This window comes from Meles meles, chromosome Y, assembly GCF_922984935.1.
Source record: "Meles meles chromosome Y, mMelMel3.1 paternal haplotype, whole genome shotgun sequence".
NCBI classification, from domain to species: domain Eukaryota; kingdom Metazoa; phylum Chordata; class Mammalia; order Carnivora; family Mustelidae; genus Meles; species Meles meles.
Genome location: NC_060088.1, coordinates 12010257 through 12036855, shown reverse-complemented (window position 1 = coordinate 12036855; position 26599 = coordinate 12010257). Strand labels below are relative to the sequence as shown.

Here is a 26599-nt window from a genome sequence, read left to right as displayed (position 1 = left end):
ACCCTGTGCTCAGGTACCGTACCGGGTTAGGCCTGGCCCTGGATGGGAGAGGGACATCTTCACAGAGGAGATTCTCCACCTCCCATGAAATGCCTCAGTCTCCCCCACAGGCCCAGGCAGCCCTTTCAGGAGAAGCTCAACACTATGCAGGCTCCCAGGCCCGTCCTCTGCCGCCCATGCCCCTGGGCCTCCAGGAGATGGAAGGAAGCTCGCAAGGCCCTCGGCACCCCTATCCCCCGCCCCCAGACTTGCCTGGAGTTGCTGCTCCTCTGTGCTCGAAGGTGGCTTCGCTCCCGGCTGTGTCCTGTGACGCTCCATCCACCCGGTCTGGAAGCGCGGCTGACCGCCCTGACTACCTCAGCAATGCTCAGAACCTCCAGATGGGCTGCAGCGCCCCCACCCCAGGGTCAGAGAGCAGTGCTCCAACCTCGGCAGTCGCGGTGCTGCCCAGCCCAGGGAGGACCCGTGTGCGGTGCCCCCAAAGCCTGGCTCCCCAGTCGGAAACCAGCTGGTTTGTCCCTGGAGATGGACCTTCCTCTATTACTGTGAAGTCTTATTTTTGAAGAATTTGGAGGGAGAGAGTGCCAGGCCTCCGGAGATGATGGTGTTCCTCCTCTCCCTTCCCTCATTCCAGCAAGATACCCTCTCCCGCGGCCACTCACTCCCCACCCATGCCTGTTACAGTCCCCCTCTGAAACCCTGTCCTCCCTGCCTGCCTACTTCTCCAGGGCCTGAGCAGACAAACGTGGGCTCCTGTGAAGGGATGGAGTGAACCCTCAGGCGTCCTTGGGCCTGGGCTCAGAAGGACCCCCCCCTCACATCAGTGGCCAGGCACCTGGGGAAAGATTGAGGGATCGACTCTATTTTCTCAATAAAAGGGGGCTGGTTTTAAACAGAGAAAAGAAAGGAAAGAAAGAAAGAAGGAAGGAAGGAGGGAAGGAAGGAAGGAAGGAAAAGGGAAGGAGGGAGGGAGGGAAAGAAAGGGAGAAAGAGAGAAAGAAGAAAATGAGAAAGGGAAAAAGAGAGAGACAGAGACAGAAAGAGAAGAAGAGAAAGAAAGAAACGAAAAGAAATAAAGAAAGAGAGAGAGGAAGGAAGGAAGGGAAAGAAAGGAAGAAAAGGAGAAAGGAGAGAGAGAAAGAGAAAGAAAGAAAGAAAGAAAGAAAGAGAAAGAGAGGAAGGAAGAGAGGAAGGGAAGGAGGGAGGGAGGAAGGGAAGAAAGAAGAGAAAGGAAGGAAGGAAGAAAGGAGAAGAAAATTTTAACAGACTTGTAAACAGCAAAGAAGTTGAGTCACAAATCAATCTATCAAAATCCTAGAGGAGAACATGGGCAGTAACCTCTTCAAAGTAAGCTACAGCAACTTCTTTCAAGACATGTCTCCAAAGGCAAAAGAAACAAAAGTGAAAATGGACTTTGGGAACTTCATCAAGATCAAAAGCTTCTGCAGAAAAGGAAACAGTAGACAAAACAAAGAGGCAACCAATAGAATGGGAGAAGATATTCACAAATGACTACAAAGTGCTGATATCCAAGATCTACAAAGAACCCCTCAAACTCAACACATACAAAAAAGATAATCACATGGGGCACCTGGGTGGCTCAGTGGGTTAAAGCCTCTGCTTTCCGATCAGGTCATGATCCCAGGGTCCTGGGATCAAGCCCCGCATCTGGCTCTCTGCTCAGCAGGGAGCCTGCTTCCCTTCCTCTCTCTCTGGCTGCCTCTCTGCCTACCTGTGATCTCTGTCTGTCAAATAAATAAATAAAATCTTTCAAAAAAAAAGATAATCACATCAAAACTCACAATAAATAAAAGTCCAGGGCCAGATGGCTTCACAGGTGAATTTTACTAAATGTTTAAAGAAGAGTTAGTACTTATTCTTCTCAAAATATTCCAAAAAATAAAATAGAAAGCAAAACTTCCAAATTAATTCTATGAGGCCATTAGTAGGCTGATATCCAAACCAGACAGATACCACTGAAAAAGCAAAGTACTGGCCAACATCCCTGATGAAGATGGATGCAAAAATTCTCAACAAAATACTATCAAATGAAATCCATTAAATTATACAATACATTAAATTAAACAATACATTAAAAAAAATCCATGACCATTTGGGATTTATTCCTGTTGCAAGAGTGGTTCAATATTCCCAAACCAATCAATGTGATACTTCACATCAATCAGAAAGAATAGAACTGTGTGATCATGTTAGTAGACACAGAAAGATCATTTGACAAAGAACATGTATTCATGATTTAAAACCTCCAACAAAGTAGATTTAGAGGTAACATACCACAACAGAATAAAGGACATGTATGAAAACCCTCAGCTAATGTCATCTCAATGCGATAGATTGAGAGCTTTTCCCCTAAGGTCAGGAACAAGACAAAGATGTCCCCTCTCACCACTTTTATTCAACATAGTATTAGAAGACACAGCCACAGCAATGAGATGACAAAAAAAGAAATAAAAGACATCCGAATCAATAAGGTAGAAGTCAAACTTTTACTACTTGCTTATGAAATGATACTTTATAGAGAAAATGTGAAAGAGAAAGTCCACCAAAATACTGCTATAACTAATAAATGAATTCAATAAAGTTGTAGTATACCAAGTCAATGTGCAGAGTATGTTGCCTTTCTAGACACTGATTATGAAGCAGCAGAGAGAGAAATTAAGGAATAAATCCCATTTACAATTGCACCAAAACCATAAGATACCTAGGAATAAGCCTAACCAAAGAGGCAAAAGGCCTGTACTCTAAAAACTATAGAACACTTGAAAAGAAATTGAAGATGACACACCAAAGTGGGAAGATATACCAAGGTCATGTCTTGGAAGAACAAATATTGTTAAAATGTTTATATTATCCAAAATAATCCATATTTAGTGCAGTCCCTATTAAAATAACATTTTTCAGAGAGCTAGAAATCCTAAAATTGTATGGGACACAAAAGAACTTTGAATAGGTGAAGCAGTCCTGAAGAAGAAAAGCAAAGCTGGAGGTTTCACAATTCCATACTTCAAGTTATATTACAAAGGTGTAATCATCAAAACCATATGGTACTGGCACAAAAGCAGACACATAGATCAAAGAAACAGAATAGAAAGCCCAGAAAGAACCCCACAATTATATGATCAATTAATCTTTGACAAAGCAGATAGAATAACCAATGGACAAAAGACAGCCTCTTTAACAAATGGTGGTGGGAAACTGGACAGCAACATGAAGAGGAATGACTGGACCACTTTCTTACATCATATGCAAACATAAATTCAAAATAAATGAAATATCTAAATGTGAAATGGGAATCCATCAAAATCCTAGGAAAGAATGCAGGCAGTAACTTCTTTAACATCAGCCATACTAGCCAAGTCTTATTAGATATATCTCCTAAGGTAGGCAAACAAAAGCAAAAATAAACTATTGGGGCATCATCAAAATAAAAATCTTCTGCAGAGTAAAGGAGACAATCAACAAAACTAAAAGGCAACCTACAGAGTGAGAGAAGATCTTTGCAAATAACATATCTGACAAAGGACTACCATCCAAAATATACAAAAGAACTTATAAAACTCAACACTCAAAATACAAAGAGTCCAACTTACAAAGGAGCAGAAGACATGAATATTTTTTCAAGAAGGCATATGATGGCCAACAGAATCATGAAAGAGTGGTCAACATTCCTCACGAGGGGGGTGAAAATCAAGGCATAGGATGTGTTTCCTTTATTTCTGTTTTCAAATTTCTTTTATCCAAAATCTATAAAGGACTTATCAAACTCAACAGCAGAAAAAAAAAAATGACCTAATTAAGACAAAGGCAAAAGACATTAATAGACACTTTTCCAAAGAAGACATCCAGATGGCTAACAGGTGCTTGAAAAGATGCTCAACATCATTCATCATCAGAGAAATACAACTCAAAACCACAGTGAGATACAGCCTCACATCTGTCAGAATGGCTAAAATCAACAACACAAGAAATAGCAGGTGTTGGCAAGGATGTGAAGAAAAAGGAACCCTCTTTCACTGTTGGGAATCCAAACTAGGGTATCCCATATAGAAAACATTATGGAGTTTCCTTATAATGTTAAATGTAAATATAATGTTAAAAATAGAACTATCCTACAATAATTATACTACCATATATATCCCCAAAGAATACAGGAATACTTAGTCAAAGGAATACACTCAACCCCGTGTTTATAATAGCATTACCTACAACAACAAAAGTTGACCAAGTAATGCAAACAGCCCAAATATGTAGAGATAGAGATAGAGATAGATATATAGAGAAATAGATAGATAATGGAATATTGGAGTATTACTCAGCCATCAAGAACCATCAAGAAGAAAGAAATCTTGACATTTGCAATGATGTGGATGAAACTATACTATGTGAAATAAGTCAATCAGATAAAGACAAATGCCATATGATTTCACTCATATGTGGGATTGAAGAAATAAAATGACCAAAGGGGGGAAAAAGGGAGAGATAAACCAAGAAACAGACTCCTAACTCTAGAGAACACAGTGACAGTAACCAGAGGGGAGGAGGTGGGGGGATGTGTTAAAACAGGTGATGGGGATGAAGGGGGGGGTGTTTATGATGGGCACTGAGAGTTGTATGGAAGTGTTGAGTCACTGTACTGTACACCAACTAATATAGCACTGTATATGCTATACAGTTAACTAACTATAATTTAAATAACAACATTAAGAAAAAAACACTGTAAAACCAGCAAATTAAGAGACTCAACCTCATTAGAACTCTGGAAGACAACAAAGGTTGATAGCAACTAAGGAAATGATGAATTAGAGGAGCCACTGACTCCATACTCTATCAGGTCCAAACAGTGGCTACACAATATTTTCTCCAAAACATTGCAAAATGACATTGTTCTATGAGGCCAAAATAACAATGAATAAGAAACAGTTTGAAAGCATGGGAGAATAGTTAGGGGGAAGTGAGCTACTTTGAGGAAAAACAGACAGCCCTAAAAAATACCCCAAATACATGTCGAGTGCTGGATGCACACGCAGAAATTACCTGAAGAGACAATAACCTTTCCCAGCTGTTAGGGTGACCAGTGATGGGTGGGGGAGGTGGGGTGGAGAACTGCACAAAGAATGGAGCAACAAGCAGGGAAAGAGTTTATTCACTTTCCAATGGAGGGGAGGCACCAGGCATCTAGAGAGACAACAGCCCTGACTTTTTGTCAGGCAGGGCCTTTAAGGGTTTTTTAAAGGTGTGGGAGGGTTGCTACTGTGCCCATCATGGAAGGAAGGGGTTTGGGGAGGGGGTCAACTCTCTTGGCCAGGTGAAGCAGGTTTTCAAGGGGCTCTATGTGGGGAACCTCCAGGATATACAGTCAGGCTAGAGAAAAATATGCTTTGTAGCTGGGGAGAATGGAAGGGATCATCACCTAGAAAAACCAAGTTATGGTCAAATGAAGACAACTGTGAGTTTTCTCTGTAAGCTTGGCTTGGGAAGGGGAGACTTTGAGTAGATTTCGTTCAACAACTATTACACTATGTTTTTTGGTTTTTGTTGTTTGGGGGGGGGTGATGTATTCTTTTGTTTTACTTTGTTTTCTTGGCTCAATAGAAGAAGGAAGTAGAATGTAAGTCAGAGTAGCTAAGCATTACAGGTACCCCCACAGAGAGTTAACCTGAAAATACTTAGAGATATATAGATACATAGATACACACACACACACACACACACACACACACGACTTTTTACATTTTTATATGTATACATTACATATGTGTAAAAACTTTCCAATATACAATAAATATATATAATAATTATATAACTCTCGCATATATATTATACATAAAATATATATAATGATATATTTAAAAATATAAATGTATATCTTTTTTTTTATAAAGAGGAAATGTTTTTTATTCTTTTTTTTAATTTATTTTTTCAGCATAACAGTATTCATTGTTTTTGCACAACACCCAGTGCTCCATGCAAAACGTGCCCTCCCTATTACCCACCACCTGTTCCCCCAACCTCCCACCCCTGACCCTTCAAAACCCTCAGGTTCTTTTTCAGAGTCCATAGTCTCTTATGGTTCGCCTCCCCTTCCAATTTTTTTTTTTTATAAACATGTAATGTATTTTTATCCCCAGGGGTACAGGTCTGTGAATCGCCAGGTTTACACACTTCACAGCATTCACCATAGCACATACCCTCCCCAATGTCCATAACCCCCTCCCCCTCTCCCAACCCCACTCCCCCCAGCAACCCCCAGTTTGTTTTGTGAGATTAAGAGTCATTTATGGTTTGTCTCCCTCCCAATCCCATCTTGTTTCATTTATTCTTCTCCTATCCCTCTAATCCCCCATGTTGCTTCTCCATGTCCTCATATCAGGGAGATCATATGATAGTTGTCTTTCTCTGATTGACTTATTTCACTAAGCATGATACCCTCTAGTTCCATCCACGGCGTCGCAATTGGCAAGATTTCGTTTCTTTTGATGGCTGCATAGTATTCCATTGTGTATATATACCACATCTTCTTTATTCATCCATCCATTGATGGACATCTAGGTTCTTTCCATAGTTAGGCAATTGTAGACATTGCTGCTATAAACATTCGGGTACACATGCCCCTTCGGATCACTACGTCTGTATCTTTAGGGTAAATACCCAGTAGTGCAATTGCTGGGTCATAGGGTAGTTCTATTTTCAACATTTTGAGGAACCTCCATGCTGTTTTCCAGAGTGGTTGCACCAGCTTGCATTCCCACCAACAGTGGAGGAGGGTTCCCCTTTCTCCGCATCCTCGCCAGCATCTGTCATTTCCTGACTTGTTAATTTTAGCCATTCTGACTGGTGTGAGGTGATATCTCATTGTGGTTTTGATTTGTATTTCCCTGATGCCGAGTGACGTGGAGCACTTTTTCATGTGTCTGTTGGCCATCTGGATGTCTTCTTTGCAGAAATGTCTGTTCATGTCCTCTGCCCATTTCTTGATTGGATTGTTTGTTCTTTGGGTGTTGAGTTTGCTAAGTTCCTTATAGATTTTGGATACTAGCCCTTTATCTGATATGTCGTTTGCAAATATCTTCTCCCATTCTGTCAGTTGTCTTTTGGTTTTGTTAACTGTTTCCTTTGCTGTGCAAAAGCTTTTGGTCTTGATGAAATCCCAACAGTTCATTTTTGCCCTTGCTTCCCTTGCCTTTGCCGTTGTTCCTAGGAAGATGTTGCTGTGGCTGAGGTCGAAGAGGTTGCTGCCTGCATTCTCCTCAAGGATTTTGATGGATTCCTTTCTCACATTGAGGTCCTCATCCATTTTGAGTCTATTTTCATGTGTGGTGTAAGGAACTGGTCCAATTTCATTTTTCTGCATGTGGCTGTCCAATTTTCCCAGCACCATTTATTGAAGAGGCTGTCTTTTTTCCATTGGACATTCTTTCCTGCTTTGTCGAAGATGAGTTGACCATAGAGTTGAGGGTCTATTTCTGGGCTCTCTATTCTGTTCCACTGATCTATGTGTCTGTTTTTGTGCCAGTACAATGCTGTCTTGATGATGACAGCTTTGTAATAGAGCTTGAAGTCCAGAATTGTGATGCCACCCACTTTGGCTTTCTTTTTCAGTATTCCTTTGGCTATTCGAGGTCTTTTCTGGTTCCATATAAATTTTAGGATTATTTGTTCCATTTCTTTGAAAAAAATGGATGGTATTTTGATAGGGATTGCATTAAATATATAGATTGCTTTAGGTAGCATGGACATTTTCACAATATTTATTCTTCCAATCCAGGAGCATGGAACATTTTTCCATTTCTTTGTGTCTTCCTCAATTTCTTTCATGAGTACTTTATAATTTTCTGCGTATAGATTCTTAGCCTCTTTGGTTAGGTTTATTCCTACATATCTTATAGTTTTGGGTGCAATTGTAAATGGGATTGACTCCTTAATTTCTCTTTCTTCTGTCTTGTTGTTGGTGTACAGAAATGCAACTGATTTCTGTGCATTGATTTTATATCCTGACACTTTACTGAATTCCTGTACAAGTTCTAGCAGTTTTGGAGTGGAGTCTTTTGGGTTTTCCACATATCGTATCATATCATCTGTGAAGAGTGATAGTTTGACTTCTTCTTTGCCAATTTGGATGCCTTTAATTTCTTTTTGTTGTCTGATTGCTGAGGCTAGGACTTCTAGTACTATGTTGAATAGCAGTGGTGATAATGGACATCCCTGCCGTGTTCCTGACCTTAACGGAAAAGCTTTCAGTTTTTCTCCATTGAGAATGATATTTGCGGTGGGTTTTTCATAGATGGCTTTGATAATATTGAGGTATGTGCCCTCTATCCCTACACTTTGAAGAGTTTTGATCAGGAAGGGATGCTGTACTTTGTCAAATGCTTTTTCAGCACCTATTGAGAGTATCATATGGTTCTTGTTCTTTCTTTTCTTTTTTTAAAAAAATATTTATTTTTATTTGTTTATTTACAGCATAACAGTGTTCATTGTTTTGGCATCACACCCAGTGCTCCATGCAGTACGTGCTCTCCCTTTTATCCACCACCTGGTTCCTCAACCCCCCCCCCCCACCCTCCTGCCGCCCCTTCATAACCCTCTGGTTGTTTTTCACAGTACATAGTCTCTCATGGTTCATCTCCCCTGTTCTTTCTTTTCTTAATGTGTTCTATCACATTGATTGATTTGCGGATGTTGAACCAACCCTGCAGCCCTGGAATAAATCCCACTTGATCGTGGTGAATAATTCTTTTAATGTACTGTTGAATCCTATTGGCTAGTATTTTGGTGAGAATTTTTGCATCTGTGTTCATCAAGGATAATGGTCTGTAGTTCTCTTTTTTGCTGGGATCCTTGTCTGGTTTTGGGATCAAGGTGATGCTGGCCTCATAAAATGAGTTTGGAAGTTTTCCTTCCATTTCTATTTTTTGGAACAGTTTCAGGAGAATAGGAATGAGTTCTTCTTTAAATGTTTGGTAGAATTCCCCTGGGAAGCCGTCTGGACCTGGGCTTTTGTTTGTTTGGAGATTTTTGATGACTGTTTCAATCTCCTTACTGGTTATGGGCCTGTTCAGGTTTTCTGTTTCTTCCTGGTTCAGTTGTGGTAGTTTATATGTCTCTAGGAATGCATCCATTTCTTCCAGATTGTCCAATTTGTTGGCGTAGAGTTGCTCATAGTATGTTCTTATAATTGTCTGTATTTCTTTGGTGTTAGTTGTGATCTCTCCTCTTTCATTCATGATTTTATTGATTTGGGTCCTTTCTCTTTTCTTTTTGATGAGTCTGGCCAGGGGTTTATCAATCTTATTGATTCTTTCGAAGAACCAGCTCCTAGTTTCATTGATTTTTTTCTATTGTTTTTTTGGTTTCTATTTCATTGATTTCTGCTCTGATCTTTATGATTTCTCTTCTCCTGCTGGGTTTAGGGTTTCTTTCTTGTTTTTTCTCCAGCTCCTTTACGTGTAGGGTTAGGTTGTGTACTTGAGACCTTTCTTGTTTCTTGAGAAAGGCTTGTACCGCTATATGTTTTCCTCTCAGGACTGCCTTTGCTGTGTCCCACAGATTTTGAACCGTTGTGTTTTCATTATCATTTGTTTCCATGAATTTTTTCAATTCTTCTTTAATTTCCTGGTTGACCCATTCATTCTTTAGGAGGATGCTGTTTAGTCTCCATGTATTTGGGTTCTTTCCAGCTTTCCTCTTGTGATTGAGTTCTAGCTTCAGAGCATTGTGGTCTGAAAATATGCAGGGAATGATCCCAATCTTTTGATACCGGTTGAGACCTGATTTGTGACCCAGGATGTGATCTATTCTGGAGAAGGTTCCATGTGCACTAGAGAACAATGTGTATTCTGTTGCTTTGGGATGAAATGTTCTGAATATATCTGTGATGTCCATCTGGTCCAGTGTGTCATTTAAGGCCTTTATTTCCTTGTTGATCTTTTGCTTGGATGATCTGTCCATTTCAGTGAGGGGAGTGTTCAAGTCCCCTACTATTATCGTATTATTATTGATGTGTTTCTTTGACTTTGTTATTAATTGGTTGATATAGTTGGCTGCTCCCACGTTAGGGGCATAGATATTTAAAATTGTTAGATCTTCTTGTTGGACAGACCCTTTGAGTAGGATATAGTGTCCTTCCTCATCTCTTATTATAGTCTTTGGCTTGAAATCTAATTGATGTGATATAAGGATTGCCACCCCAGCTTTCTTCTGATGCCCATTAGCATGGTAAATTGTTTTCCACCCCCTCACTTTAAATCTGGAGGTGTCTTCATGTCTAAAATGAGTTTCTTGTAGGCAACATACTGATGGGTTTTGTTTTTTATCCATTCTGATACCCTGTGTCTTTTGATTGGGGCATTTAGCCCATTAACATTCAGGGTAACTATTGAGAGATATGAATTTAGTGCCATTGTTAGCCTGTAAGATGACTGTTACTGTATATTTCTCTGTACCTTTCTGATCTACTATTTTTAGGCTCTCTCTTTGCTTAGAGGACCCCTTTCAATATTTCCTGTAGAGCTGGTTTGGTGTTTGCAAATTCTTTCAGTGTTTGTTTGTCCTGGAAGCTTTTTATCTCTCCTTCTATTTTCAATGATAGCCTAGCTGGATAGAGTATTCTTGGCTGCATGTTTTTCTCGTTGAGTGCTCTGAATATATCATGCCAGCTCTTTCTGGCCTGCCAGGTCTCTGTGGATAAGTCTGCCGCCAATCTAATATTTTTACCATTGTATGTTATAGACTTCTTTTCCCGGGCTGCTTTCAGGATTTTCTCTTTGTCACTAAGACTTGTAAATTTTACTATTAGGTGACGGGGTGTGGACTTATTCTTGTTGACTTTGAGGGGGGTTCTCTGCATCTCCTGGATTTTGATGCTTGTTCCCTTTGCCATATTAGGGAAATTCTCTCCAATAATTCTCTCTAATAGACCTTCTGCTCCCCTCTCTGTTTCTTCTTCTTCTGGAATCCCAATTATTCTAATGTTGTTTCGTCTTATGGTGTCACTTATCTCTCGAATTCTTCCCTCGTGGTCCAATAGCTGTTTGTCCCTCTTTTGCTCAGCTTCTTTATTCTCTGTCATTTGGTCTTCTATATCACTAATTCTTTCTTCTGCCTCATTGATCCTAGTTGTGAGAGCCTCCATTTTTTATTGTACCTCATTAATAGCTTTTTTGATTTCAACTTGGTTAGATTTTAGTTCTTTAATTTCTCCAGAAAGGGCTTTTATATCTCCAGAGAGGGTTTCTCTAATATCTTCCATGCCTTTTTTGAGCTAGAATGTTCAGAATCGTCATTCTGAACTCTTGATATGACATATTACCAATGTCTGTGTTGATTAGGTCCCTAGCCTTCGGTATTGTCTTTTGTTCTTTTGTTTGTGGTGATTTTTTCTGCCTTGTCATTTTGTCCAGATAAGAGGATATGAAGGATCAAATAAAATACTAAAAGGGTGGCAAAGACCCCAGAAAAATGCGCTTTCAGAAAGTGGCTGATTTTCTGTTTCTAGAATTGCTGTTCTTCTTCTCTTCGATCTCCCGTTGGATTTGTAGGTGTTTGCAATGTTTAGATAAGCTATTGAGCTGATCTCCTGCTACCTGATGTAGTCTCAGCCTGCTACTTCTCCGCCATCTTGACTCCAGTGTGTAGAAGTTAGTCGTTCATAAAAGTCATTCCCAGTGTCAGTCATCTGAGAGGAGTGATGGGTCACATGAGCAGGCTGAGAGCAGAGTCGGGCACCAGCTGCATGGCCATGGTCTCCGATTCCCATGCACAGTCAGTTTGCCTGGGCCCTGGATGACTGTGAGGCATCCACAAATACTGCTTGCAATCTGGTCAGTGTCTTCTTTTCCTGCAGAAATGTGTGTCCTTTTTGCAAAATCAAGTATCTGGAAGTGAGAGAGCCGAGCCTGACCAAAAGCATCAGGCAGTCACTGGAAATCAGCAAATGCCCTCATCATAACCGAGTAATAAGTCAGTTATGAAATGACCCCTTCTACCATCCTTAAATCTACTTTTCCTCTCCAGGTGGACTGGCCAGCTTAGTTCCCCGTGGGGCTAACATACTTATAAGGAACATGTAATTACACTGCCTGTTCTGTGAGCGTTCTGATCTCCCAGCCTGTACCACATGTACGCAGCAGACAGGCACCCTCTACCTCTCTCCCTCCCTTCCTCCCTCCCTTCCTTTCCCCCCTCTATAAATGTATATCTTATACATATATACATATACATATATATTTAAATGTATATGTATTATATATCTATATTATATATCTATATTTATATATAAATATAGATATATTTAAATATATCATTATATATAACATTAAATATATAATTATATATAATGTATTCTATATAGTTTACTATGTATTATTATATATAATATTAAATTATATTAAAATATATTATATTATAATATAATAAATTATGTACTTATTATATTGTTATTTTATTATTATATATTATTATATGATATATTGTTGTATATCATTGTATATTATTCTTAGTTATTGATTATTTATTGATTAAATATTACATAATATTAATTATTGTATTATTATATTATAGTATATCCAATATTATATTCTGTGTGTGATGTTATATTATTATAATATATATAGTATTATTATATACTATATATTATTATTGTATATTATATTACTATATATTATTAATATATATTAAATAAATATATATTTAAATATATGTAATATATCTTTTATATATCTATATGTAGATATGTAAAAATGTAGATATATCTACATATATATTAATATAACATAAAATTTAGGTATTCATATTAATATATACATTTTTATATAACAAATATATATGGTTAACTAATCTTTGCCAAAGCACAAAAAAAAATCCAATGGAAAAAGACGGTCTTTTCAATAAACGGTGCTGGAAAATTAGATAGCTAGGGACAGAAGAATGGAATTTGGTCATTCTCTTACACCATACACAAAGATAAACTCTAAATGGATTAAAGACCTCCATGTGAGACAGGAATCCATCAAAATCCTAGAGGAGAACATAGGCAGTAACCTCTTTGACATCAGCCACAGCAAGTTCTTTTAAGACATGTCTCCAAAGGCAAGGGAAACAAAAGTAAAAATGAACTTTTGAGATTTCATCAAGATAAAAAGCTTCTGCACAGCAAAGGAAACAGTCACCAAAAACAAGAGACAGCCCACAGAATGGGAGAAGATATTCGCAAATGACACTACAACAAAGAGCTGATATCCAAGATCTACAAAGAACTTCTCAAACTCAAACAAATCAAAGACCTGAACAGACATTCTCCAAAGAAGACATCCAGATGGCCAACAGACACATGAAAACGTGCTCCACATCACTCGGCATCAGGGAAATACAAATCAAAACCACAATGAGATACCACCTCACACCAGTCAGAATGGCTAAAATTAGCAAGTCAGGAAATGGGAAAGGTGTTCGCAAGGATGTGAAGAAAGTGGAACCTTCCTACAGTGTTGGTGGGAATGCAAGTTGGTACAGCCACTATAAAAAAAAATTTTTTTAAAGAATTTTACATCCAATAAAATTATAGTTTAAAAATGGAGCAGTAATTAAGGTATTTACTAATAAAAGACATTTAGTTCACTTCCCTATAACAAATGTAAAGGGAGGGCTTCATACTGAAATAAAACCAAGAGAGAAATTTGAATCCATGTGATGAAATAACACAGTGAACGGTAAGTACATAGGTAAATATATAAATCTCTATTACAGTATTTTCATATCCTTAGTGATGTAAAATCTATGACACCAATAAAAATGGTGCTACACAAGCAACCACAGATATTTTGGAATAACTTACTCTTGAGGGCTCTCACCATCAGGTTGGGAGCCAGTACTTATAAACAATGAGCCAGTACTTATAAACAAACTGTTATACTTCAGCAGGGCACCTGCAGTGACCATACAGAGAGATAGCTAGGTAGCAGAGAGAGAAAAACGCTAAGCATCTAGAACTCCTAGGTGAGCTTCCATGCAAGTACTTACAAGGACCTACATTGCTTCATTGATACCAGAAGCATTCAGGTAAGGCCACAGGTATCAGGAACCCCACTAGGAAGCCTTTAAAAACTATACTGTGCAGCTACTACTAGTGTAGCTCCCAGCAATCCTGCTGTTACAGCCAGTGTATGACCCTGTCTATGACTCTTGCCTGCCACCTCCAGCCTCTTCATGCCAGTGAGGAGTTCCCCCAGTTTTATCTTCTTTCAGATCTGGTCTGTCTGCCTTGCTATAGTACCGCACTGTTTACCTACCAATCTCTTCCTACCATACTTCAGTACTCCTCAGTCTGCTTCCCTCCAGCTGCCTTGGTTGTAAATAATGTCAGGAAGGCAGTCAAACAGTCACATGGGCAGTGATGCACATGTCAGACAATAGACTTCCACCACCCACTTCCCTAGAATCCTGGAGGTCTCTTAACCCAGTATTGGAACCTGACTTGTAAAGTTCAGCTTCCCAACTTTAAGCAGACTCTGTGAGATGTGGCCAAGAATCCAAATGCTTGAATTCAGGACACTTGTACCCCTCTCCAGTCATGTTGTACAACTCAGGCCAAGCCTAACTTTGTTCTTCCCTAACTTTCCTTACAACTTTGAGCTGTCATCATCCAAACAGCATCAGCAGCATTTGCTGACAACCACTCCCACGGAGGCACCATACCTAAACCCTACTTGATGGGATTTTCTATTCATAGGTTTTCTGTTCATAGATGGAAAAAGGAAAGCTTCTGATAAATAGGTTCTGCTGAAATCCAAACCTTGCTGCCCCATTCAAACATGACTGAACTTGTGCTGTACTAGAGTAAGAGATCACATCTCTGTGCTGGCAGTTACCCAAGGAATCACAGGAATACAAAAGTTGGTATTGTTCAGCTGCTTTCTCTTTCAGTCACATACAAGTCTCATGGAAAGAACAGAATTGTGGACTGGGACGTGTTCATTTCTTTCATTTTTCCTCTTTCTGTGTGAAGTGCATAACTTAATGATCATATATTTTCATCTCCTGAAGAACAGTGGCAAGTGTGCCAATGAGGTCTCTTTCCTTTGTAACTTGACTATGCATTCAGATGTGGATGGGAAACAGGTGGAAAGTTGCACTTGTTACCAAAGAAGTTTTCTGTGGCTTGAAAGGAATGTCATTCTTTCAGATAATGAAATCATGCAGGAGAGAAAGACTACATTGTGGAAGTTGGGATGAACTGCCCCTTAATTGGATTGTTGAGGCCTCTGTTTCATTGCCAAATCTGGTATCCAAGAATATCCCTAGGACTAGGAAATTTTTTACTCTAAACTACTTGAAATTGTACAGTATGGTAGAGTTGCAAAGATGAAAGTCTAGAATCATGCTGTATATGTGTATTGCATTGGCCAGAGATAAACAACCATGGTACCAAGGGGAGTGGGAACAAATGTTTGGGTTTGTCTGCACATTGTTGGACTAAGATGGCTATACAAAAAGATGGTTGGCTGGTGGTTGGTGAATGGCATTAGCATATAGTATACATCTTAACAGACAAATTCCCTTCCAAGTACTAAACAGACATAACTTAAGATTTGAAAATCAGGAAAAATAGTAGTAGGTTGATTGTGTGGCCAGGTGCCTGAAATAACTGTGTGTATAGGACTTGGGCTGCATGCCTTCCAACTCAAATTCCAATTGTGCAGGTGCTCAGACCACAACACTAACCACCCATTCAGCCAGCCATATCTCTGGTGGCAGGCCTAAGCATTGTTCCTTCTACATGGGTTCTACTATTCTCTGTTGTCAGTGGGGCAGGAATACAAACAGACTAAGACATAGTCTTTACCCAGGGTAAAGAACAGAGAATCCAGTCCCTCACCCATCCCAAGACTCTCCAAGATCACTCCAACTTTACTTCCAAGATTTCAGAAGATCTTCCAAACTCAGCACATTTTATCCCATTCTCTTTCTTTCTTTCCTGTCCAGCTGCAATCTAGACTCTCACTGGGAGATATCTGACATCAGCCTAGTTAGCCTGCTGCTCTTCCTCAAAACCCTCCCTCAAAAGCTTTCCTTTACCATCAACACCCATCCATCCCTACCAGCCACCTTGGTATTCCCTGCTAGAGAAAGATTATAGCTTCTGAGGGAAATGCTCTGTTGAACACTACAACTAACTCCCAAGACAGGGATAGTCTTGATTTGACCTTAGAGAGAATATGAAGCAAAAAATATTTCCTGATGCCTTTTCAAATTCACTTCTTGCTGACATGTTATGGGAAGAATAAATATCTTCTGGGATGTGTACATTTTTGGTTTTGTTTTGTCTTTCTCAGTTTTGTCAGTTACTCAGAAAGCACCCCAACTTTGTGGAGATAGTTTACACTGGGCTGAGTTGGGGGTAGCAGCTGCTTAATAGCATGATCACTCTTTTGAATGGCCAGGTACTGGTGTGAAGGAAAATGCAAAGGACTAAAGAGGCTCAAACACCTCAGGAGGGTGCTGAAATGAGAAATGAAGTGGGAAAGTTTTAGGAGGCAAAATCTTAAGCACATATAACTTCTATGTCTTCCAATCCTATTTAATTTTTTAAGATGAGAAGATACAGGTGACACTATGCGTTCAGAGTCGTAAGTCCACAAGAATCCCTTTGGCGGCCTGAAAAATGAATAATGCCCAACCATGTTACACACAGCTCAAGGCAACTTTGTCCTTAAGGTCTCCAAGTCACTTCTGCAAGAGTCTACTTCATAGCAACACAAATTGTGAAGTTTTTGACAACCTCCCTAGCCTGACCCTTCAGCCAACATCCAACCCTAGTGTCTGGCTCCTGTCAAAATGACCAGGCCAGAACACCACACTGACCCACACCCCTTTCCCCAGTATCCTGGTGTAACAGCCTGTCCTCTTCCTCCTACCTGCTCTCCTCTCACCAGAGGCATGCAGATGGCATGCAATAAGCCAGAACTGTGGAACCCTGCTACCTGTTCTAGTAAGGACAGTCACCTGCCATCCTTTATTTCGCATGCTCTCCTGTCCCATATTCAAAAGTCCTGTTGGAAATGCTTCAGAAATGCTCAAAAACTACAGCTAGAAGCCCAGGGCTTGAGGCACAAATCCATTAGACCCTTCTCCAATCTAGGCTCCAGTCTTAACCTTGCCTACATCTCTTTCCAGACCTCTACTTAACACATTCCCCTAGACATCATTGTGCTTAAAGGAGAACTAACCAGTGCTGATGCTGTTCCTGGCATCCCTCAGGCTACCTACCTTACCAAACCCTGCTGTTAGACTTCTCCAGGCAGGGGTAAAAGAAGTGAACTGATAGAGGCTATGATGAAGATAACCCCCATTGAAGGGTGTTTGTGCTTGGAATGCATTGAGACAAACACTTAAATATGGCTTTCTGCAAGTGTTTTAGGGAGGTGACAATTTTGACTTGGTGGGGACCTTGGTGAGTGGAGTTGGAGAGGAGGAGGCAAAGCATGATGCTCCCTGTGAAACAAACTGTTGGCCTGCTCCTTTTATCTCATTACCACTGCTCTAAATCTCCTTCGCTTTGGGAAGGCAAGCAGCAAGGCACTGCTAAGGTTGACAGGTAAAAGTCCAATTACTACCCGAGCCTTCTTTTTCTACCCAAATTTGACCACCTACACAGAGCAGCTGGTACACCCACAGGGCACCAACCTTTGTCTGATGCCCCTCTTCAGAGTTCCCAGTGATTTAAAAAAAAAAAAAAAAAGCTATCACAACTTTGAAAGTCTGCTGGTGCAAAAATGATTGCTCCTGATAGCCCCTGATGAGGAGTGCAGCTCCCAAGGCAAGCAGCTGCTACTTAGTCATAAAACTCATTTAATCTGCCAAAGGGGTACAGGTCTGTGAATCATCAGATTTACACATTTCACAGCACTCACCATAGCACATACCTCCCAGTGTCCATAACCCAAGCACCCCATCACCCCAACCCCCCAGTAACCCTCAGTTTGTTTCTGACATTAAGAGTCTCTTATGGTTTGTCTCCCTCCTGGTCCCAACTTGTTCCATTTTTCCCTTCCCTACTCCCAAACCCCCTGCCCTGCCTCCCAAATGCCTCATATCAGAGAGATCATATGACAATTGTATTACTCTGACTGACTTATTTCGCTCAGGATAATACCCTCTAGTTTCATCCATGTCATTGCAGATGGCAAGATTTCATTTCTTTTGAAGGCTGCATAATATTCCATTCTATACATTATATGTTAATAAAAATAATTAATTTTTTAAAAACTTTTATTAATTTATTTTTTCAGCATAACAGTATTTAATGTATTTGCACCAGACCCAGTGCTCCATGCAATATGTGCCCTCCCTATTACCCACCACCTGGTTCCTCAACCTCCACCCCACCCCCCCGCCACTTCAAAACCCTCAGATTGTTTTTCAGAGTCCATAGTCTCTCAGGGTTCACCTCCCCTTCCAATTTCCCTAAACTTCCCTCTCCTCTCCATCTCCCAATGTCCTCCATGTCATTTGTTATGCTCCACAAATAAACAAAACCATATGATACTTGACTCTCTGCTTGACTTATTTCACTCAGCATAATCCCTTCCAGTCCTGTCCATGTTGCTACAACACAGGTATTCATCCTTTCTGATGGAGGCATAATACTCCATCATGTATATGGACCATATCTTCCTTATCCATTCATCCGTTGACGGGCATCTTGGTTCATTCCACAGTTTGGCGACCGTGGCCATTGCTGTGATAAACATTGGGGTACAGATGGCTCTTCTTAGCACTACATCTGTATCTTTGGGGTAAATACCCAGTAGTGCAGTTGCAGGGTCATAGGGAAACTCTATTTTGAATTTCTTGAGGAATCTCCACACTTTTCTCCAAAGAGGCTGCACCAACTTGCATTCCCACCAAAAGTGGAAGAGGGTTCCCCTTTCTCCACATTATCTCCAACACACGTTGTTTCCCGTCTTGCTAATTTTGGCCATTCCAGCTAGTGTGAGGTGGTATCTCGATGTGGTTTTAATTTGAATCTCCCTGATGGCTAGTGATGATGAACATTTGTTCATACAATGTCTGATACATACAATATTCATATATACAATGTCTGATAGCCATTTGTATGTCTTCATTGGAGAAGTGTCTGTTCATATCTTCTGCCCATTTGTTGATATGATTATCTGTTTTATGTGTGTTGAGTTTGAGAAGTTCTTTATAGATCCTGGATATCAATCTTTTGTCTATACTGTCATTTGCAAATATCTTCTCCCATTCCATGGGTTGCCTTTTTGTTTTGTTGACTGTTTCCTTTGCTGTGCAGAAGCTTTTGGTCTTGATGAAGTCCCAAAAGTTCATTTTTGCTTTTGTTTCCTTTGCTTTTGGAGACATATCTTGAAAGAAGTTGCTGTGGCTGATATCGAAGAGGTTACTACCTATGTTCTCCTCTAGGATTCTGATGGATTCCTGTCTCACATTGAGGTCTTTTATCTGTTTCGAGTATATCTTTGTGTACAGTGTAAGAGAATGGTCGAGTTTCATTCTTCTACATATAGCTGTCCAGTTATTACCCAGCACCATTTATTGAAGAGACTGTCTTTTTTCCACTGTATACTTTTCCTGTTTTGTCAAAGATTATTCGACTATGGAGTTGAGGGTCCATATCTGGGCTCTCTACTCTGTTCCACTGGTCTATGTGTCTGTTTTTATGCCAGTACCACGCTGTCTTGGTGATCACAGCTTTGTAGTAAAGCTTGAAATCAGGTAATGTGATGCCTCCAGTTTTGTTTTTGTTTTTCAACATTTCCTTAGCAATTCAGGGTCTCTTCTGATTCCATACAAACTTTAGGATTATTTGCTCCAGCTCTTTGAAAAATGCCTGTGGAATTTTGATCAGAATGGCATTAAAAGTATATATTGCTCTAGGCAGTATAGACATTTTAACAATGTTAACAATGTTTATTCTTCCGACCCAAGAGCATGTCTTCTTCAATTTCTTTCATGAGTGTTCTGTAGTTCCTCAAGTACAGATCCTTTACCTCTTTGGTTAGATTTATTCCCAGGTATCTTATGTCTTGGTGCTTTAGTAAATGGAATTGATTCTCTAATTTCCCTTTATATATTTTTATTGCTGGTGTATAAGAAAGCCACTGACTTCTGTACATTGACTTTGTATCCTGACACGTTACTGAATTGCTGTATGAGTTCTAGTAGTTTGGGGGTGGAGTCCTTTGGGTTTTCCATATGAAGAATCATGTCATCAGTGAAGAGAGAGAGTTTGACTTCTTCCTTGCCAATTTGGATACCATTTATTTCTCTTTGTTGTCTGATTTCCATTGCTAGGACTTCTAATACTATGTTGAACAAGAGTGGTGAGAGTGGGCATCCTTGACATATATTCCTGATCTCAACAGGAAGGCTGTGAGCTTTTCCCCATTGAGGATGATATTTGCTGTAGGTCTTTCATAGATAGATTTTATGAAGTTCAGGAATGTTCCCTCTATCCCTATACTTTGAAGTGTTTTAATCAGGAACAGATGTTGGATTTTGACCAATGCTTTTTCTGCATCAATTGAGAGGACCATGTGGTTCTTCTCTCTTCTCTTATTGATTTGTTCTACCACATTGATTGATTTGCGAATGTTGAACCAACCTTGCAACCCAGGGATGAATCCCACCTGGTCATGGTGGATAATCTTTTAAATGTGCTCTTGGATCCTGTTTGCTAGGATCTTGCTGAGAATCTTAGCATCTGTATTCATCAGTGATATTGGTCTGAAATTCTCTTTTTTGGCCGGGTCTTTGCATGGTTTGGGGATTACGGTAATGCTGGCTTCATAAAAAGAGTCTGGAAGTTTTCCTTCTGCTTCAATTTTTTGGAACAGCTTCAGGAGAATTGGTGTTATTTCTTCTTTGAAAGTTTGGTAGAATTCCCCAGGGAATCCGTCAGGTCCTGGGCTCTTGTCTTTTGGCAGGCTTTTGATCACTGCTTCAATCTCATTGCTGGATATCCGTCTATTGAGGTTGTCAATTTCTTCCTGGTTCAATTTTGGGAGTTTATAGTTTTCCAGGAATGCATCCATTTCATCTAGGTTGCTTAGCTTATTGGAATATAACTGTTGGCAATAACTTCTGATAATTGTTTCTATTTCCTTGGTGTTGTGATCTCTCCCTTTTCATTCATAATTTTATTAACTTGGGCTTTCTCTCTTTTCTTTTGGATTAGTGTGGCCAATGGTTTATTGATCTTATTGATTTTTTTCAAAAAACCAGCTTCTAGTTTCTTTGATATATTCTACTGTATCTCTGGTTTCTACCTCATTGATCTCTGCTCTAATCTTGATTATTTCCCTCTTGTGTGTGGAGTTGGTTTGATTTGTTGTTGATTTTCCATTTCTTTAAGGTGTAGAGACAGCTGGTGTATTCTGGATTTTTCAATTTTTTTGAGGGAGGCTTGGATGGCTATGCATTTCGCCCTTAGAACTGCCTTTGCTATATCCCATAGGTATTGGACCAAAGTGTCTTCATTGTCACTGGTTTCCATGAATTGTTTAAGTTCTTCTTTGATCTCCTGGTTGATCCAAGCATTCTTAAGCAAGGTGGTCTTTAGCTTCCAGGTGTTTGAGTTCCTTCTGAACTTTTCCTTTTGATTGAGCTCCAGTTTCAAAGCATTGTGATCTGAAAATATGCGGGGAATAATCTCAGTCTTTTGGTATCAGTTGAGCCCAGATTTGTGACCCAGTATGTGGTCTATTCTGGAGAAGGTTCCACGTGCACTTGAGAAGAATGAGTATTCTGTTGTTTTTGGTGGAATGTTCTGTATATATCTATGAGGTCCATCTGGTCCAATGTGTCATTCAGTGCTCTTATTTCTTTATTGATTTTCTGCTTGGATGATCTGTCTATAACTGAGAGAGGCATGTTAAGATCTCCTACTATTAGTGTATTCATATCAATATGACTCATTATCTTGATTAATAGTTTTGTTACATAATTGGCTGCTCCTTTATTGGGAGCATAGATATTTACAATTGTTAGATCATCTTGGTGAATAGTCCCTTTAAGAATGATGTAGTGTCCTTCTGTATCTCTGACTACAGTCTTTAGTTTAAAATCTAATTTATCTGATATGAGAATCGCTACCCTGGCCTTCTTTTGAGGCCCATTGGCATGAAAGATGGTTCTCCATCCCTTCACTTTCAGTCTGGGTGTATCCTTAGGTTCAGAATGGGTTTCTTGTAGACAACATATGGATGGGTCCTGTTGTTTTATCCAATCTGCAACCCTGTGTCATTTTATGGGCGCATTTAGGCCATTCACTTTGAGAGGGATTATTGATAGATACGTTTTTAGTGACATCGTGTTACCTTTGATGTCTTTCTGTCTGTAGATTGTCTCTATATTGCTGTTCAATGATATTCTTAGGATTTTTTCTCTTTTATAGAATGCCCCTTAATATTTCCTGCATTGTTGGCTTGGTGGTTGCATAGTCTTTTAAGCCTTGCCAGTCTTGGAAACTCTTTATCTCTCCATCCATTTTGAATGTCAGTCTTGCTGGATAAAGTATTCTTGGCTGCATGTTCTTCTCATTTATTGCCCTGAATATATTTTGCCAGTCCTTCCTGGCTTGCCAGGTCTCTGTGGACAGGTCTGACATTATTCTAATGGGGTTTCCTCTGTATGTAAGGAACTTCTTTGTCCTAGCTGCTTTCAAGAGGGTCTGCCTACAATTATAATTCTTCATTCTAACTATCATGTGTCGTGAGGACTTTTGAGAATCTAAAATCTTGGGGGGAAACCGTTCTGCCTCTAGTACTTGAATGCTGTTTCCACTTGTGAGATTGAGAAAATTTTCATGGAGAACTTGTTCCACTATATCTTCTAGATTTCTTTCTTTCTCCTCCCCTTCAGGGATCCCAATAATTCTGATGTTGGAATGTTTCATGCCATCATTTATTTCCCTGATTCTGTTTTCGTGGCTTCTGAACTGTTTGTTCCAGACTTCCTCCTGATCCTTTCTCTCTATCTGTTTGTCCTCCAGATCACTAATTCTATCTTCTGTCTCAGTTACCCTAGTTTTTAGAGAATTTAGATTAGATTGGAATTCATTGAGAGCATTTTGAACATCACATCTGGTGGCTTTCATTTCTTCCCTAACATTGTGCACATCATCCCTGGTGGCTTTCAGTTCTGCCCTAATCAATTCCGTTTGGTCATCCATATCCTAGCTATTGCCTGGATAATTGTTAGCCTGAAATCCCTTTCCGACATATTGTCTATGTCGATAGCCATTAGCTCTGTTGTAGAAGGCCTATCTTCTGTATTTTTCTTCTGTTGGGTATTCCTCCTCCTAGTCATTTTGGTAAGAGATGACTGATCGGATGTAGCTGGATGTATTGACCATGGTGCAGTCAAGGTGCATCTTGGAACACTTCTGAGCAAACAGGATTCCCCACTCAAGCAAGAGAAAAAAGAAAGTAAGAGAAAAGAAAAGAAAAGAAAGGAAGGGGGAAAAAAGGAGAGAGAAGGAGAGAGAGAGGGAAAAAAATGGGAAGATAAAAGAGAAGGCTCAGCCCAAATGGGCCCCAAGGTAAGATTTATGAAGTATACAGACAAAAACAGACAAAGAAAAAGACTGATAAAAGTATACGACAAGAGGGAAAAAAAAAAAAATATATATATATATATACAAGCAAAAAAATAAATAAATAAAGGGAAGAACCTCGTCAAAAGGAACCCCAAGTGTAAGATTTATGTACTATCAGGACAAACACAAATACACAGAAACACTGTCGGAAGAAAAAATGGGAGAGTGGTTATAAGTTCTCAGTGCAGGCAAGGAAGGTTATTTTGATTCATCCTGGATGTATCTTGATATCTTTGTTAAAGGACTCAACTCTCCTAAAATAAAGGGGGATTAAAAATTGGTTTACCTGGGGGCACCTGGGTGGCTCAGTGGTTTAAGCCGCTGCCTTCAGCTCGGGTCATGATCTCAGGGTCCTGGGATCGAGCCTCGCATCGGGCTCTCTGCTTGGCGGGGAGCCTGCTTCCCTCTCACTCTCTCTGCCTGCCTCTCTGCCTACTTGTGATCTCTCTCTGTCAAATAAATAAATAAAATCTTTAAAAAAAAATTGGTTTACCTATATGGGTAGCATTGATTGGGGAAAGGGGATTACCTTGAGGTTTAACTCTATATGAGTATTAGAAAACAAAAATTTAAAAAAAGAATAAACTAGACTAAACTAAACTAAAATTTTTAAAAAAAGTTAAAAAATAGAAAAGCAAAAGAAAAACTCAGATGCTTGTTTCAAAAAGTTCAGGTTAGAAGGTTATTATGGAATTTGATGTACTGGACATCTCACTGTGATGGTAACTAGGTTAAAAAAATTATCTATATAAAAGAAAAAAAATGAACCAGAATAGTGGGAATGAGTTAGAAATAAAAGTTGTATCTATGAAGTAGTGGTGGTTGTTCTCTTGTTGTCTTTTTTTTTTCTCTTCTTTCCTTGTTGGTTTTCTGGGGGAGGGGCCTGCCACGTGGGTTTTCAGTCAATGATGTTCCCTGAGTTAAGTCCTCCTGCCCCCCTCAAGGGGGTGGGCTCTGAGGAAACCAGTTTTTCAGGCTTGTTTTCTGGAGGTTTTTATGTTTGTTTGTTCGTGTTTTTTTTTTTTTTTCTCCTCTCACCTTGACAGCTTTTGATGGTTTTTGGAGGTTTAGAGGAAAGCAAACTGAACCCCAACCTCCCTCTCAGAGAGAAGCCTCAGAGCAGGTTCTGAGTTGAGGTCCCTGGGGACACGGATCTCCTGCTTGTATCCAAAACCAAGGCAGCGGCGGCTGTCTGGGCAGCTCCAGACCACCAGAGAGGTTCCAAGCAGTGATAACACCCTGAGATTTTCCCGCTGGCCTGGACTGGGAATTCCTGGTGTTTCTGGGTCTGAGAGCTCCTGGTTGGTGCCTGTGTGCACTCTCTCAGGGGAGGGTGTGGGTTGCGCGCGTCTCAGGCTCTGCTGGTGGGACCCGGCATTCTGCCATCTGGTGAGACTCCCAGCCCCTCACAAGAGCAGGACTCCATGCGTTCTCGGGGGCACTGGTGGTTCAGGCATGCTTGCAGCTCAGGGACCAAGATCTGGTTTCTCTGCCACACTCTCTCTGGCTCAGCGCCAAGGGAGGATGTCCTGGGTCCGGAATTAAGCCCCTGTCCCTAGCCGCCCCGATTCCCACAATTTCCCCTCCGCGGGAAAAAAAATTTGCAGTTTTTGAGTGCTTTCAACCAGACTCCAAGTTAATGCTGGTCTCCAGTTGCAGGGCACACTCGTATTGGGGTATTACTTTCCAATGGGTTGCCTCTGGTGGCTCCCTCCCCCTTTTGTTTATCTTCTGATATAAGTCTGACCTTCCCACTCTGCTACCTGCCCACTGGCGTCTTCTGCTACTGTAGAGATGCAGACGTGTGTAATTCTGCTCTCAGGCTGATTTCATGGGTGATCGGAGTTCTTTGGTAGGTAATCAGCTCACTTTAGGGTACAGGTTGAAAAGGCACATCCTCCTACTTCCCCACCATCTTGTCTCTTCAAAAATAATTAATTTTTAAAGAAGAAACTGAAACCCATGTACAACCAAGGACAGCCACTACCTCTCCCAGGTAATCCAACCCCTTACTATAGCTAAATAATTCTCTTGCTTTGCTTCTGCCTCTTCTCTGTTAAGTCTTTTCCAAAGCTCATGTTGGTGCAGCCCTCCTAACTGTTTCTAGTTTGGAATTGCCCAGTTTGAATTGATTTTTGCTCCAATATGTTTTATAAAAAAATTTTTAAACTCATTAACATTCTCACTGCTCTCTGGTCATTGCAGTAAAGGAGCCACCACACAGAAGGGGAAGATATCAAAAGAACTCCCAAGAGATATGGGGATGAGGAGATAGCTATCTAGGTGACATCACTTAGTACCAAAATAATTAGAGGGAATGGTGGTATCAGGTCTTGGGCAAAGGTTCTCCCTTATCAACATCCAAGAGATAATGGGTGAGGTCCAACATGTATGTTAGAGTATGCACAAGCACAGGTGGGACTTTATGTAAAGAAGCAAACATTTAAATGTTAAAAGCCAGCAACTTTGGCTCTTAAAAAATTAAATTAAAATAATATAAAATCCAAACAAACAAAAAACCCAAATGCCTAGCAACTTGAGTTTGGCAAGTAGTCAAATTTGAAATAAGTGATCTCAGTGTGCAGTGAAAAATAACACAAGGACAAACAAAGAGAGTTAATATTGACTCATCAATTTTAAAGTGATCTTGTCAGTGGAGTAAACAGAGCTTGACTTGTGATGGTGCAATCAGAAAAACATGGCAATGGTCAAAGCCTTTATGGAGTTAACACTGTTAGATGGTTGTACTCAATGAGGATTTATGGACTGGTAAAGTAAAAAGTTAAGAACATTAGGAAGCAGTTAACACACAACATGCTTTATTGAGTGATGGGGGATCTTAGTGAGAAAGACACTCCCAGCATGAAAATTAAGGCAGAGACCACCATCAAGATTCTGAGTTAAGTGAGAGAACTCTATACAAAACACACTTAGAAATGTTGTTCA

The 26599-nt window shown here is 40.0% G+C and overlaps 1 protein-coding gene across 1 annotated transcript in view; it reads right to left on the bottom strand.

Moving 5' to 3' along the window:
* Positions 1 to 26599, bottom strand: part of LOC123935880 (eukaryotic translation initiation factor 1A, Y-chromosomal-like) — a gene marked incomplete at its 5' end in the record, with an annotated part of 76050 nt that overhangs the window by 11677 nt on the left and 37774 nt on the right. The window lies entirely within an intron of this gene.